At 42.3% G+C, this 15,213-nt stretch overlaps 1 long non-coding RNA gene across 1 annotated transcript; it reads left to right on the plus strand.

Annotated features, from left to right (window-relative positions):
- The first annotated feature begins 4,107 nt into the window (after window positions 1–4,107).
- On the plus strand, window positions 4,108–12,882 carry LOC109903275 (uncharacterized). Its single transcript, XR_004202654.1, has 3 exons — window positions 4,108–4,203; window positions 4,351–4,822; window positions 6,263–12,882. It is a non-coding gene; the product is annotated as an uncharacterized LOC109903275 (long non-coding RNA).
- The last annotated feature ends 2,331 nt before the right edge of the window (window positions 12,883–15,213 follow it).

Consider the following 15,213-nt stretch of genomic DNA (forward strand, 5'->3'; position numbering starts at 1 on the left):
GTTGTTTTTGACCAGATTCGATACTCTCATTGACTTACATACAAAAACTCCTTGCTTGGGCTAAACAACAACAGAAAACTCCACCTGTTGGAAGGTGAGCCTCTCTTCCTTTTCCCCTCTACACTGAACAAACATATAAACGCAACATGTAAAAGGATGGTCCCATGTTTCTTGAGTTGAAATAAAAGATCCCAGAAATGTTCCATACGCACAAAAAAAGCGTATTTCTGTAAGGAAATACTGGAGACGCTGGAGACGAGAAGCAAATACAGGGAGTGAAAGTTGAATGCAACACGGAGTGAAAGTTGAATGCAACAGGGAGTGAAAGTTGAATGCAACACGGACAGGAACAGAATGCAAACAGCATCTGGACAGGGGAAGACAATAATGCTGACACTGGGATGAAACAAAGCAAACAGACAGATATAGGGAAGGCAATTAAACATCAAGGAGTGCAGGTGATTCCAATGAGCGCTGATGCATGTAATGATGGTGACAGGTGTGCGTAATGAAGCACCCTCGAGCTCCAGAGAGGGGAAGCAGGAACAGGCGTGACAATTTCTCTCAAATGTTGTGCACAATTTTGTTTACATCCTTGTTCGTGAGAATTGTATCCTTTGTCAAGATAATCCATCCATCTGACAGGTGTGGTATATCAAGAAGCTGATTAAACATAGGGATAGACAACTCTATGCTCCTTGCAAGCCTGCGTGTCTACTATTGCCTGCCACTTAATTGCACACAAGTTCACACACATAGGAAGAAGATTAGCTGGGCTGTAAGTGGGTCATACTTCAGCAGAGAGAGAGGTGATAGAGATACATTGTGAGAGAGAGGGAGGTGGGATGAAAGAGAAAGAAGTTGGAGGATAGAGAGAGCGAGAGGTGGGATTAAACAGCATGATCATTACACAGGTGCACCTTGTGCTGGGGGACAATAAAAGGCCATTTTAAAATGTGCAGTTGTCACACAACACAATGCCACAGATGTCTCAAGTTTGAGGGAGCGTGCAATGGCATGCTGACTGGAGGAATGGCCACCTGAGCTGTTGCCAGAGACTTTAATGTTAATTTCTCGACCATAATCCATCTCCAATGTCGTATTAGAGAAATTGGAAATGCGGGGGGACAATAAAATTAGTATTTCTGTCTGCTATCAAGCCCTTTTGTGGAGAAAAAAACATTCTGATTGGCTGGGCCTGGCTCCCAAGTGGTTGGGCCTATGCCCACCCATGGCTGCATCCTGCCCAGTCATGTGAAATCCATTGAATTAATTAATTTATTTCAATTGACTGATTATCTTATATGAACTGTGACACAGCAAAATCTTTGAAATTGTTGCATGTTGCGAAAGCTGAGCGGCGGCGATATGAGGTAAGGCAGCACAACAGGCACAAGAGGCAGAGATTGGCCAGAGCCAACTCCCTGTGCTTACCGGAAGAAGCGTAGTACTGGTCAGGCACCGTGTTATGCAGTAAAGCGCACGGTGTCACCAGTACGCGCTCATAGCCCGGAGCGCTATAGGCCAGCCCCCCACAAGTGCCATGCGTGAGTGGGCATCCAGCCAGGGCGTGTTGTGCCAGCTCAGCGTGTTTGGTCTCCAGTACGCCGTTTCGGTCCAAGGTATCCTGTGCGGGCGCTGCGTACTGTGTCTCCGGGGCGCTGGGAGGGTGCAGTGCGTCCTATGCCTGCGCTCTGCCCATGCCGGAATGTAGGCATTGAGCCTAAGGGAGAGGTGCGAGTGGTATGCACCAGATCTCCAGTGCTCCCCCACAGCCCGGTCCATCCGGTGCCTCCTCCACGCACCAGGTCTCCTGTAGGTCTCCCTAGCTTGGTGGGTCCTGTTGTTAGTGTGTGTTGTACCTGACTGAGCTGTTTCGGTTGTCTCTTTGTTGTTTTGCATTTTAGTGTTCAGTTTCGAAAAAACATGAACGCTTTGGTCCTCACCTTCTTCCACCAACGGCCGTTACAAAGACACTCCTTCGATTATAAAGATGTTGTTGTTTTTTGGAGGAAAATTAAAACGTTTCAGTTTGTCACTCTCAGGAGTCTGGGAGCAATAACAAATTAAACTACTTAATAATAAAGACATTGGCTCGAATTTAGTTTATGCCTTCAGATTTTTGAGAAAATGAACAAATATGAAAGAGATAATTGTTCACTTCTCAAACCAAAGGCCTGGTCTGTTTTGCAAGTGTTCCCGGATGTTGCACCTCTGGGTTTATTAACTGTGTGTGTAAACGTTACATTCTGGCTCATACCGCTTTTTTACTAGCTATAGCTGACGATGTTTTCAGACATATTTCTCAAAAGATATGGGAAAGTCTTTATTTTTTATTTTTTTTGTCTCGAATTTCATTCAAACATAATGGAGGCCAAGGGATTTGCAGTATATCCACCTCCAGTAAAGGTACAGCGTTAGCTAACCTTTCAGGTTAGGACAACTAACTAGTTAACTAACTAGTTAGGACAACCAACTAGTTAACTAACTAGCTAGGACAACTATCTAGTTAACTAACTAGTTAGGACAACCAACTAGTTAACTAACTAGTTAGGAAACTGACTCGTTAACTAACTAGTTAGGACAACTGACTAGTTAACTAGCTAGGACAACTAACTAGTTAACGGAGGACAGTGTTGAAAATCAGTGCAGAAAGCAGAGAGAACAGAGTTTTGCCTAAAGGAAGAAGGGCTGTTGAGCAGGTATGGTAGAGAGAAACACACCGAAGCAGCGGACAGGCTGAAGTCTGGACAGGATGTAGCCTAACTGTGGAGATATTACACAAACCGGCTGATGCACACATGACAATGACAACAGTTGTACCAGTTAGTGGCCTAGTCTTTTTAGTATTCAGTGAAATAATGGGAACATATATATTGTTTTATTTATTTGATTAAGGGTTCAGTCTTTGATTTGGATTAGTGGATTGTGTTAGATTCCTTTGGTCTCCTTTTGGTTAACTCTCGAGGTCTGGGCCTGCTGTAAAGAGACTGAATACAGCATGATTATTGCTAGACTTCATTTGTCTTCACCGTTGAACGCCGTATCAATTGACAAGCTAAACTCAACTACCTTTTACAAGCCTCTGTGGAAGAATTTATGCTGCAGTAGTTTGTGTGTCGGGCGGCTAGGGTCAGTTTGTTATATCTGGAGTACTTCTCCTGTCCTATCCAGAGTCCTGTGTGAATTTAAGTATGCTCTCTCTAATTCTCTCTTTCTTTCTCTCTCTCGGGGGACCTGAGCCCTAGGACCATGCCTCAGGACTACCTGGCATGATGACTCCTTGCTGTCCTCAGTCCACCTGGCCGTGCTGCTGCTCCAGTTTCAACTGTTCTGCCTTATTATTATTTGACCATGCTGGTCATTTATGAACATTTGAACATCTTGGCCATGTTCTGTTATAATCTCCACCCGGCACAGCCAGAAGAGGACTGGTCACCCCTCATAGCCTGGTTCCTCTCTAGGTTTCTTCCTAGGTTTTGGCCTTTCTAGGGAGTTTTTCCTAGCCACCGTGCTTCTACACCTGCATTGCTTGCAGTTTGGGGTTTTAGGCTGGGTTTCTGTACAGCACTTTGAGATATCAGCTGATGTACGAAGGGCTATATAAATAATTTGATTTGAAGAACCTCTGAAAGCAAACAAGGATATATATATATTTTTTAAGACTTTTACGTTGATGAAAGAATCTACTGTGATAGAGCATGTTTTTCTTTTAGAAAATATATTTTTGAACTTTTCAGTTTTTTTTCTCCTAGCGAGATTAAGAGACCTTGCATCAAGACCTGCTTTACTGCAACCAATAACTTCCTGTTTTGAACAGGAAGTTATTCTACCATCAACTGGAAAGTGGAAGTTCTTTGTTTCCACTAACATTCTTAGCTGTTTCTCTGACATCTGTGCGCCTCGGTTAAAAACATATGCAAGTGTGCCTGGAATTCACAATCTAGTTTTTCTATTGGTATTTAATATTTGTACAAATTTTGGTAAATTATGCTCAAATTTTTACAATTCATATAATCTGACTGGTGCCAATTGCATTTATTTCAACACAAATGAATGTAACCTAGTTGTTATTGCTTGGTCTGATAACCTTATACATGTGTATTCACAGGTGATGTGTGTTTCCAGTCCCTAAAGCAGCGTGGTCTCATCCCTTCTCTACTGTTTCAACTCTTCACAAATGAAAACATCTAATCGCCAAAGGTTGTTGTCAATATTATTTTTGAAGAATCTGATAATTGACTATTTGTGGCTTAGAAGATTGTCTTATTGGTGATGTCAGTATTGTCCAATTCTTATTTGTGGAACTCACTTTTCCACTGGCACTAAACTTGTTCATTTCCCATCTAGTGGTGAAGAAGGAGGTCATCTACAGATGACAGGAGCAGTGGCTTGTTTCTTCCAGAAGACTTGAGGATGCAACTTCTCAGTCGTGATGACGAGGTGGCATCTCTGCTGGTGATGATGAGGTGGCATCTCTACTGGTGATGACGAGGTGGCCTCTCTACTGGTGATGACGAGGTGGCATCTCTACTGGTGATGATGAGGTGGCCTCTCTACTGGTGATGACGAGGTGGCATCTCTACCGGTGATGACTAGGTGGCATCTCTACTGGTGATGACGAGGTGGCATCTCTACTGGTGATGACGAGGTAGCATCTCTACTGGTGATGACGAGGTGGCCTCTCTACTGGTGATGACGAGGTGGCATCTCTGCTGGTGATGACGAGGTGGCATCTCTACTGGTGATGACGAGGTGGCCTCTCTACTGGTGATGACGAGGTGGCATCTCTACTGGTGATGACGGGGTGGCATCTCTACTGGTGAGTTCGTGACATTTTGTGGGTGGAGGTTTTTCATGTTCACTGTAGATTTCTATCAAAATGGATTGACTAGAGAGTAACTGTATCTACACAACTGTCTTCCATAGAACTAGCTGCTTACAGCAACGCTAGAATTGTATGTGCACGCTAGCGTTGCTGGGAATTATTTAGCTAAAAAAACTGATTTAGTCCGCCGGAATCCACAAGTGAAATAAAAGTAAGTTTCAACTTACTCTGTCGATTGAGGGGGGGATTAGACCGAATTTTCAAATGTGGGTTTGAATTGTATTTAGCTTCCGGCGGACTATTCCGTTTTTTTTTTGCAAGCTAATTCCTAATACTAATACTAATACTAATACTAATACTAATTCCTAATACTAAAACTAAAATCAGCTACCGTAAAACATTTTGGTGAGGCACGTATTTTTTGGCCTTCTCTAAATGTAACCTTTATTTTAACAGGGCGAGTCAATTAAGAACAAATGATTCTTTACAATGACGGCCTGGTAAGAGGTAAAAGGCCTCTAGTGGGGCAGGAGGTGGTTGATTTAAATCAGTTTTCCTTTTGATATTGTATATTTTAACACAGATTTAGCAGATTTTCAGGCTAACTACCAAGCCAGACACAGAACTAATAATAATACAAATGTATTTATAGATACATTTCCCATGCTCAATGAGCATGTTATTTGTCTTTCCATTTGTGTCTCAACTTAAGATACCATCCTCAGTAGGGCTAAATGGTTCTGTCTTCATCCAAGGGCCTACAGTACCTGAAAGGAATCACAATCCCCAAAAACATCAAAACACATCTCGGCAGACTTGGAGCAATGTAAATGTGAAAATCCAGGCTAGCTTTCACTTGTCATAGAGATTGCCTTGTTGTCAGAGATTGCCTTGTTGTCATAGAGATTGCCTTGTTGTCATAGAGATTGCCTTGTTGTCAGAGATTGCCTTGTTGTCATAGAGATTGCCTTGTTGTCAGAGATTGCCTTGTTGTCATAGAGATTGCCTTATTGTCATAGAGATTGCCTTTTGTCATAGAGATTGCCTTGTTGTCATAGAGATTGCCTTGTTGTCATAGAGATTGCCTTATTGTCATAGAGATTGCCTTGTTGTCATAGAGATTGCCGTGTTGTCATAGAGATTGCCTTGTTGTCATAGAGATTGCCTTGTTGTCATAGAGATTGCCTTGTTGTCATAGAGATTGCCTTGTTGTCATAGAGATTGCCTTGTTGTCAGGATTTCTATACAAGGGTTTTCACTCATTGTGAATTTGTACTAAAACAATTAATTCCATATATCCTTCGGTTGACAAATTAAATCATTATTTTAATCACAAGTGTCTTTTTGTTGTTGTTGTTGTTGTTGTTGTTGTTAATTCCAGAAACTTGATTGCCACTGTGGATTTATAATTTTGTCTCCTCATTTTATTCACAGATCCTGTATTTCCATACTAGAGGGACATGAAGTCTGACTCCATCCTCAACATGCGGACCTGCTCTGAGGACATCGGACACCACCGTTGCACCTTCAGCCACACCGATTTCCTGTCAGACCGGTTGTCTTTCAACTCCATGCCGTGGACTGACTCACCTGCAACATTTACTACCACAGGAATACAATGTTCATCAGACTTCCCACACGGTGGACAGTCTACTCTCTGTCTGGTTGTTAAGACTCTCTGTCTGGTTGTTAAGACTCTCTGTTTGGTTGTTAAGACTCTCTGTCTGGTTGTTAAGACTCTGTCTGGTTGTTAAGACTCTCTGTTTGGTTGTTAAGACTCTCTGTCTGGTTGTTAAGACTCTGTCTGGTTGTTAAGACTCTGTCTGGTTGTTAAGACTCTCTGTCTGGTTGTTAAGACTCTCTGTTTGGTTGTTAAGACTCTCTGTCTGGTTGTTAAGACTCTGTCTGGTTGTGAAGACTCTCTGTCTGGTTGTCAAGACTCTCTGTCTGGTTGTCAAGACTCTCTGTCTGGTTGTTTAGACTCTCTGTCTGGTTGTGAGGTCACAGGAAATAGACTGATCTGTTATGACAGACTGGAAGTTGTATAACAGAATAATACAGCCGGCTCCTCTTCATGTCTATTCTGTTAGGTCTTCTGACATGTTGTTCTCTGTCAGTCTTTGTTCTGGGCTTCAGTTTTCTTCATGGTGGATGCAGAATTCTAATCCTGATAGGTTATAGTTGTAAAGGCTTCAGGATGTAGCCAGTACATTGATATCCACACTCTAGATAATATACAAGTCCTGGGAGAGGGAACTGCGCTTTCAGGAGAAGGATATCAGGACGTTGTCCAGAAACAACCCCCAAACCCTTAACCTCCAAGGCATCTGTGTACAGGGAGTTTAATACATGATTTGATACAATCAGGGCGTTTAATACATGATTTGATACAATCAGGGAGTTTAATACATGATTTGATACAATCAGGGAGTTTAATACATGATTTGATACAATCAGGGAGTTTAATACATGATTTGATACAATCAGGGAGTTTAATACATGATTTGATACAATCAGGGAGTTTAATACATGATTTGATACAATCAGGGAGGTTGACATACAGTATATGGATTACATTGTGAAAAATTCAATGATCATTAAATATATTTTTGGTATTTCCCCCCCCCCACCCACATTTTATTGCACTGTAAGTGTTTGGCAGTTACCATGGAAAACGTTGTGGAATTTTGAACGTGTCTTTAAGAGTGGAAACCCTAGCAACATACCCTCTGATAGGCTAGATCGAATAATATTAGATCATTGTCTTTCACAGTTGTAAATTGACCAGGATTATACCACCATCTTTGAGTTTTACATGAATTCTAGTCTTATCAAAAACATCACATCCGGCATGGGCGCCAGATTTGTTTCGGGGAAAAAAACGTTTTAATTTTGTAAAACGTCCTGTAATTCTACACATTTTGCCATGGTTTTATGACATGTTCATAGTCTGATTTGTATTGTATTCTTTGGGTTGGGGGGCCCCCTGGGGGTCAGGCAAGTGCCCTGCATGTCCGGTCGGTAGGCCGGCTCTAGTCCTATGTCGGGTTCACAAACTTTTTCTGCAAACAATTCCATATTGACACTAGAAAATGGAGGGGGACCCCACTTGGGAGAAATTATAATCCCAAATTAACACTTCAGATTCATAGCTTTAGGTACCTCGGGTTGTCCCAACAACAATAATGACATGAAAGCGCATTCCAATAGTGTAAAAGGCAATAAGGGGCCCGATTCAATCAGATCCGCTTTAGCCGACATCCGCATCGCTGATGTTTTGACGTTGTCGGAGCTGTCAAATCTACCAGTGCTGCACGGAGTTTACATTAGCATAAATATTAGCATTAGCATTAGCATATGCACCTAAATATTTTGGCTCTGCGACCTGGAATTTAAATTTACGAGAAAGAAGAAAAAAAAACACCCAGATAATTGTTTCTTTGATTCCTTCACTACGGCAGCCCCCTAAATGTAGAGAACTCGCTGAGCACAGATTCATAACCATCATGCTTGCCCCATTACTACACAGAAACGCCTTGTTATGAAAAACAACAACAAAAAACAAAATGGTGCTCCTATAAGGCCTGCCTTGTTTACGTGTTCGAAACGCTGGAATGTGAGATGTCATCTACACCCTGATTAGAACGATTAGAATTAGAATGATTAGAATGATTAGAATTAGAATGATTAGAATGATAGAACTTCTTTTTTGTGTGTTTTCTGTGTGTAATTATTTCAATATAGGCTAGTTTTGAACTTCTAACAGGAATGGGATGGTTGTCACTTTGTAACAATGATGCAAGAGCAGTTGCTCACTCATTTAAAGGCTCCAATGCAGTCCCACTGCTAAAACATCCACTATGCGGGTGTCTTCTATTACTGGGTAACACTTGATCTTATTAAATCTAGACCTAAAATGTCGTATTCCATAGCCACTTGGAAGAAAAAACAAGTTCTTCATTTGTTTGATAACAGATAACAGTTTTTCCTCAGGGGACCCAAGTACTGTGAGTCCTTAGCTGTACTCCATCTAGCCAAAACCAGAACAAGTTAACTTAGATCCTGGTAACCCAGGATGGCTCTGGTCACCATAGAAACAGTCAGAGGCCCTTCACTCGTTTTATCCATAGTGACGGCTGAATTAACTTGTGTACCAAAGAAATGATTTGTAGATGTTCATTAACTGGCAACAACATTTCAACTAACTACTTACTAACCCTTATCTTAACCCTAACCCTTATTCTAAACCTAACCTGTAAACCTTAGCAAACGGTTGCTTATCAACAGATAGTTTGTCAATGGTATGACCACCTGTGGATAGATCATCAGTGCGAGTTCAGGTCCATTTAAAGACCTGAACTCGCTCATACAAGAGAACATAGAAGGCAGGTTGGAATGTTTGACAGCAGGTTGCCAACATGAGATAGCCTGTTACACACCAGACATGGCTTCAAATCGTATTCAAAATCATTTTAAAATACTGTTATCTGTGCTTGATTGAGCTTGCCTGTTGCAATGGAACCCAATAGAAAAGAGCTCAAAAGTGCAAACCCCGCCCACCTCACACTCCAGGCATTCTAAAGTCAAGTAGTATTTGAATCCAGGTGTTACAAACAACTTCCTAAAAAAAAACGAACGAGACAGTATCTCCATAAATTATGAGCAGTACTTCACATGCTCTCTCAGGTTGACAAAAAACAAAGGGTCTGGCTGAGTGCTAAGAAAAACTATTGGCCAATGTGTGTCTAGAATGCCTGCAGGCTGGCTAAACATTAACTTAGATCAAACATTAATTAAGTAAAATGCTGACTGTCGATTAAACATCCAGGATGTAGTGACGGTATTTGACGCTTGTCGCACGTCACGCGGAAAGACTCGTTGTTCTGAACGCACGCAAGCAAGCATGCCTGTACACACCGTCTATTGTTGTCTTAGTCCACCACGTAAGTGTCCCTTGAGTGTGTTGGTAGAGATGTGCCATCACAGCTGCTCACACACACACACACACGCACACACACACACTTCCACTGATCAGCCTGACACCAATATACCACACTCATAATAGACACTGATCAGCCTGACACCAATATACCACACTCCCAATATACACCGATCAGCCTGACACCAATATACCACACTCCCAATATACACCGATCAGCGTGACCTATATACCACACTCCCAATAGACACCGATCAGCCTGACACCAATATACCACACTCCTAATAGACACTGATCAGCCTGACACCAATATACCACTCCCAATATACACCGATCAGCCTGACCTATATACCACGCTCCTATACACTGATCAGCCTGACCTATATACCATGCTCCTATACACTGATCAACCTGATACCAATATACCACACTCCTAATAGACACTGATCAGCCTGACACCAATATACCACACTCCTATACACTGATCAGCTTGACACCAATATACCACGCTCCTATACACTGATCAGCATGACACCAATATACCATGCTCCTATACACTGATCAGCTTGACACCAATATACCATGCTCCTATACACTGATCAGCTTGACACCAATATACCACACTCCCAATAGACACTGATCAGCTTGACACCAATATACCACACTCCTATACACTGATCAGCCTGACACCAATATACCACACTCCTATACACTGATCAGCCTGACCTATATACCATGCTCCTATACACTGATCAGCTTGACACCAATATACCATGCTCCTAATAGACACTGATCAGCCTGACATCAATACACCACACTCCTAATAGACACTGATCAGCCTGACATCAATATACCACACTCCCAATATACACTGATCAGCCTGACACCAATATACCACACTCCTATACACTGATCAGCCTGACCTATATACCATGCTCCTATACACTGATCAGCCTGACCTATATACCATGCTCCTATACACTGATCAGCCTGACATCAATATACCACACTCCTAATAGACACTGATCAGCCTGACATCAATATACCACACTCCTAATAGACACTGATCAGCCTGACCTATATACCATGCTCCTATACACTGATCAGCTTGACACCAATATACCATGCTCCTAATAGACACTGATCAGCCTGACATCAATATACCACACACCTATACACTGATCAGCCTGACCTATATACCATGCTCCTATACACTGATCAGCCTGACACCAATATACCACACTCCCAATAGACACTGATCAGCTTGACACCAATATACCACACACCTAATAGACACTGATCAACCTGACATCAATATACCACACTCCAAATAGACACTGATCAGCCTGACCTATATACCATGCTCCTATACACTGATCAGCTTGACACCAATATACCACACTCCTATACACTGATCAGCCTGACACCAATATACCACACACCTAATAGACACTGATCAACCTGACATCAATATACCACACTCCTAATAGACACTGATCAGCCTGACACCAATATACCACACACCTTCCACTGATCAGCCTGACACCAATATACCACGCTCCTAGACACGGATCAGCCTGACACCAATATACACTGATCAGCCTGACCTATATACCATGCTCCTATACACTGATCAGCCTGACCTATATACCATGCTCCTATACACTGATCAGCCTGACACCAATATACCACACTCCTAATAGACACTGATCAGCTTGACACCAATATACCACACTCCTAATAGACACTGATCAGCCTGACACCAATATACCACACTCCTAATAGACACGGATCAGCCAGACACCAATATACCACACTCCCAATATACACTGATCAGCCTGACACCAATATACCACACTCCCAATATACACTGATCAGCCTGACCAATATACCACACTCCTAATAGACACGGATCAGCCTGACACCAATATACCACACTCCCAATATACACTGATCAGCCTGACACCAATATACCACACTCCGAATAGACACTGATCAGCCTGACACCAATATACCACACTCCTAATAGACACTGATCAGCCTGACACCAATATACCACACTCCCAATAGACACTGATCAGCTTGACACCAATATACCACACTCCTATACACTGATCAGCCTGACACCAATATACCACACTCCTATACACTGATCAGCCTGACCTATATACCATGCTCCTATACACTGATCAGGTTGACACCAATATACCATGCTCCTAATAGACACTGATCAGCCTGACATCAATATACCACACACCTATACACTGATCAGCCTGACCTATATACCATGCTCCTATACACTGATCAGCCTGACACCAATATACCACACTCCCAATAGACACTGATCAGCTTGACACCAATATACCACACTCCTATACACTGATCAGCCTGACACCAATATACCACACTCCTATACACTGATCAGCCTGACCTATATACCATGCTCCTATACACTGATCAGCTTGACACCAATATACCATGCTCCTAATAGACACTGATCAGCCTGACCTATATACCATGCTCCTATACACTGATCAGCCTGACACCAATATACCACACTCCCAATAGACACGGATCAGCTTGACACCAATATACCACACTCCTATACACTGATCAGCCTGACACCAATATACCACACTCCTATACACTGATCAGCCTGACCTATATACCATGCTCCTATACACTGATCAGCCTGACATCAATATACCACACTCCTAATAGACTAAAACATTGCTGGTAACACAGTAAGGCTGCCTTGATAATGGGCTTCTCAGGGTTTATATATGCACATTGCTGTAATTGGATACTATATGTTCATGTAAAGACAATATTAATGTCCCTTTCCGGGTAGATAAAGTGGTTTCTAACCCTGATCTTTAAAATATAGTATTTTAAATCCATTTTTTTTTTAGTGGCCAGACCAAAACCGTTCCTCTATTGTTGGACAAGAAAATCCTTGATTGAATTTTTTGTAGAACGCAGGTCAGTGGACACATGATTTCAGATGATTGCATCCGAACGAGCAGGAAAATTACATTTTGAGAGTTGGAAGGAGGTGAGTGACGCAGTGGAAATGTCTATTGTATTGAGGCCCGTGTGGAATCTTCTCCGTTTGTTCTGAACATGTGTCACTCAAGCAATTCTATAATAAAAAAAGGCTACGAATTGTTTATGGTTGTTGGTCCCGTTTCAGAGAAGATACACACGGGCCTATAGAACACTGAGGGATACGTTAGCATCGTATGCTATACATACTGAAACAACAAACCCGGGCTGTTTCCTTGCTTTTTTACAACCCCTTTGATCAGAACAAACCAATTCTGACATCTATGCAGATTTGGGTTTAAGATAGGATCTTAGTTTTAATCACGCTTATCTTTAAACAATCGTTACATGTCTTTATATAAAAAGACAGGATATGAAAGACACTCACACCAGTGTTTATATGCTAATATGCTAATGTGAGATTAATCATTTATTATACTACACGCTAATATGCTAATGTGAGGTTAATAATTGATTATATTTATACAGTAGTTCTCTAGATTAAGATTAGAAGACTAAAAAAAGAAGAAGACGTACAAAAAAAATTGATATATTATAATAGACCAGGGATTCACCAGTGTACACAGATGATACATGACATAAAACCAAAATACATGCTACAATTCCTAGCAGTTATAAACAGCTATAAATATATTAAATAAGAGTTAAAAAAAAAAAAACATTTTCCTTCTTTTAAAAACATCCATTTCCATTCAAAATAACTTTCTCGATGTACTGCACGTTCACTAAAACATTGACAACATTACAAAACTTGTCAAACTTTATCGACAAAAAAAATAATAAACAAATCCATTTGTTCTTCCAGACATTCACAGAATGTGTTTATTAAATAACAATCCCTTTTTTAATTAAGCAGAGTGAGGGAACATAATCTGTAGTGGAAGCAGTGTCCCGTGATCCTATAAAACAACAAGATGTACCTATATTCAGACGCAGGCCCGATTTATGTCGGAGCAGATGGTTCGGGGGGGGGCGGGGCAGTCAGAACTAAACTCTATACTAATATTTACATTTTGGCGGTATCGTAGTTGGCACTGCGTTAGAGACGTGAAATCCACAAGGGAATCCTGGCATTGTAACCTAAAGCGACCATTGGCATCGGTTGCACGGCGTCGCATTAATTAAGAGAAATCCCAATGCAGATTTGTTTACATGTTGGAACACAGGCGTGTGAGATGTAAATCTACACCTCCATTAAGGTGACAGAAATGTTTGACCTCTCCAACGTAGTTCCACCTCTCGACAAAGGTCAAAACATCAGCTGTGTCGGTTTGATCGGATTGAATCGAGGCCTAAACCCAAAAATAATTTAACATATTTACTAAATTAAACCAATTTTAGCTGAATTCCTGGTGATTTTTAACAGTCTTTAAAAAAGCTGCCTGTTGCCAAGCCCACTTATAGAGCATGCTGGTATGGCTGTACAGGTAAACATACAGGTGTGGTTGTTCCTATGGGTCCGGTTCCCAAACCAAAAGCATGTGTTTGTGTTATGAGTTTACAGGTCTTGGTCACCTGCCTATCCAAGTGAAGCTGTGTCTACATCGTCTTGGTCACCTGCATGTCCAAGTGAGGCTGTGTCTACATCGTCTTGGTCACCTGCCTGTCCAAGTGAGGCTGTGTCTACATCGTCTTGGTCACCTGTCTGTCCAGGTGAGGCTGTGTCTACATCGTCTTGGTCACCTGTCTGTCCAAGTGAGGCTGTGTCTACATCGTCTTGGTCACCTGTCTGTCCAGGTGAGGCTGTGTCTACATCGTCTTGGTCACCTGCATGTCCAAGTGAGGCTGTGTCTACATCGTCTTGGTCACCTGCCTGTCCAAGTGAGGCTGTGTCTACATCGTCTTGGTCACCTGCCTGTCCAAGTGAGGCTGTGTCTACATCGTCTTGGTCACCTGTCTGTCCAGGTGAGGCTGTGTCTACATCGTCTTGGTCACCTGTCTGTCCAGGTGAGGCTGTGTCTACATCGTCTTGGTCACCTGCCTGTCCAAGTGAGGCTGTGTCTACATTGTCTTGGTCACCTGCCTGTCCAGGTGAGGCTGTGTCTACATTGTCTTGGTCACCTGTCTGTCCAGGTGAGGCTGTGTCTACATCGTCTTGGTCACCTGCCTGTCCAGGTGAAGCTGTGTCTACATCGTCTTGGTCACCTGCCTGTCCAGGTGAGGCTGTGTCTACATCGTCTTGGTCACCTGCCTGTCCAGGTGAGGCTGTGTCTACATCGTCTTGGTCACCTGCATGTCCAGGTGAGGCTGTGTCTACATCGTCTTGGTCACCTGCCTGTCCAGGTGAGACTGTGTCTACATCGTCTTGGTCACCTGTCTGTCCAGGTGAGGCTGTGTCTACATCGTCTTGGTCACCTGTCTGTCCAAGTGAGGCTGTGTC

Source organism: Oncorhynchus kisutch, linkage group LG14, assembly GCF_002021735.2.
Source record: "Oncorhynchus kisutch isolate 150728-3 linkage group LG14, Okis_V2, whole genome shotgun sequence".
NCBI lineage: Eukaryota > Metazoa > Chordata > Actinopteri > Salmoniformes > Salmonidae > Oncorhynchus > Oncorhynchus kisutch.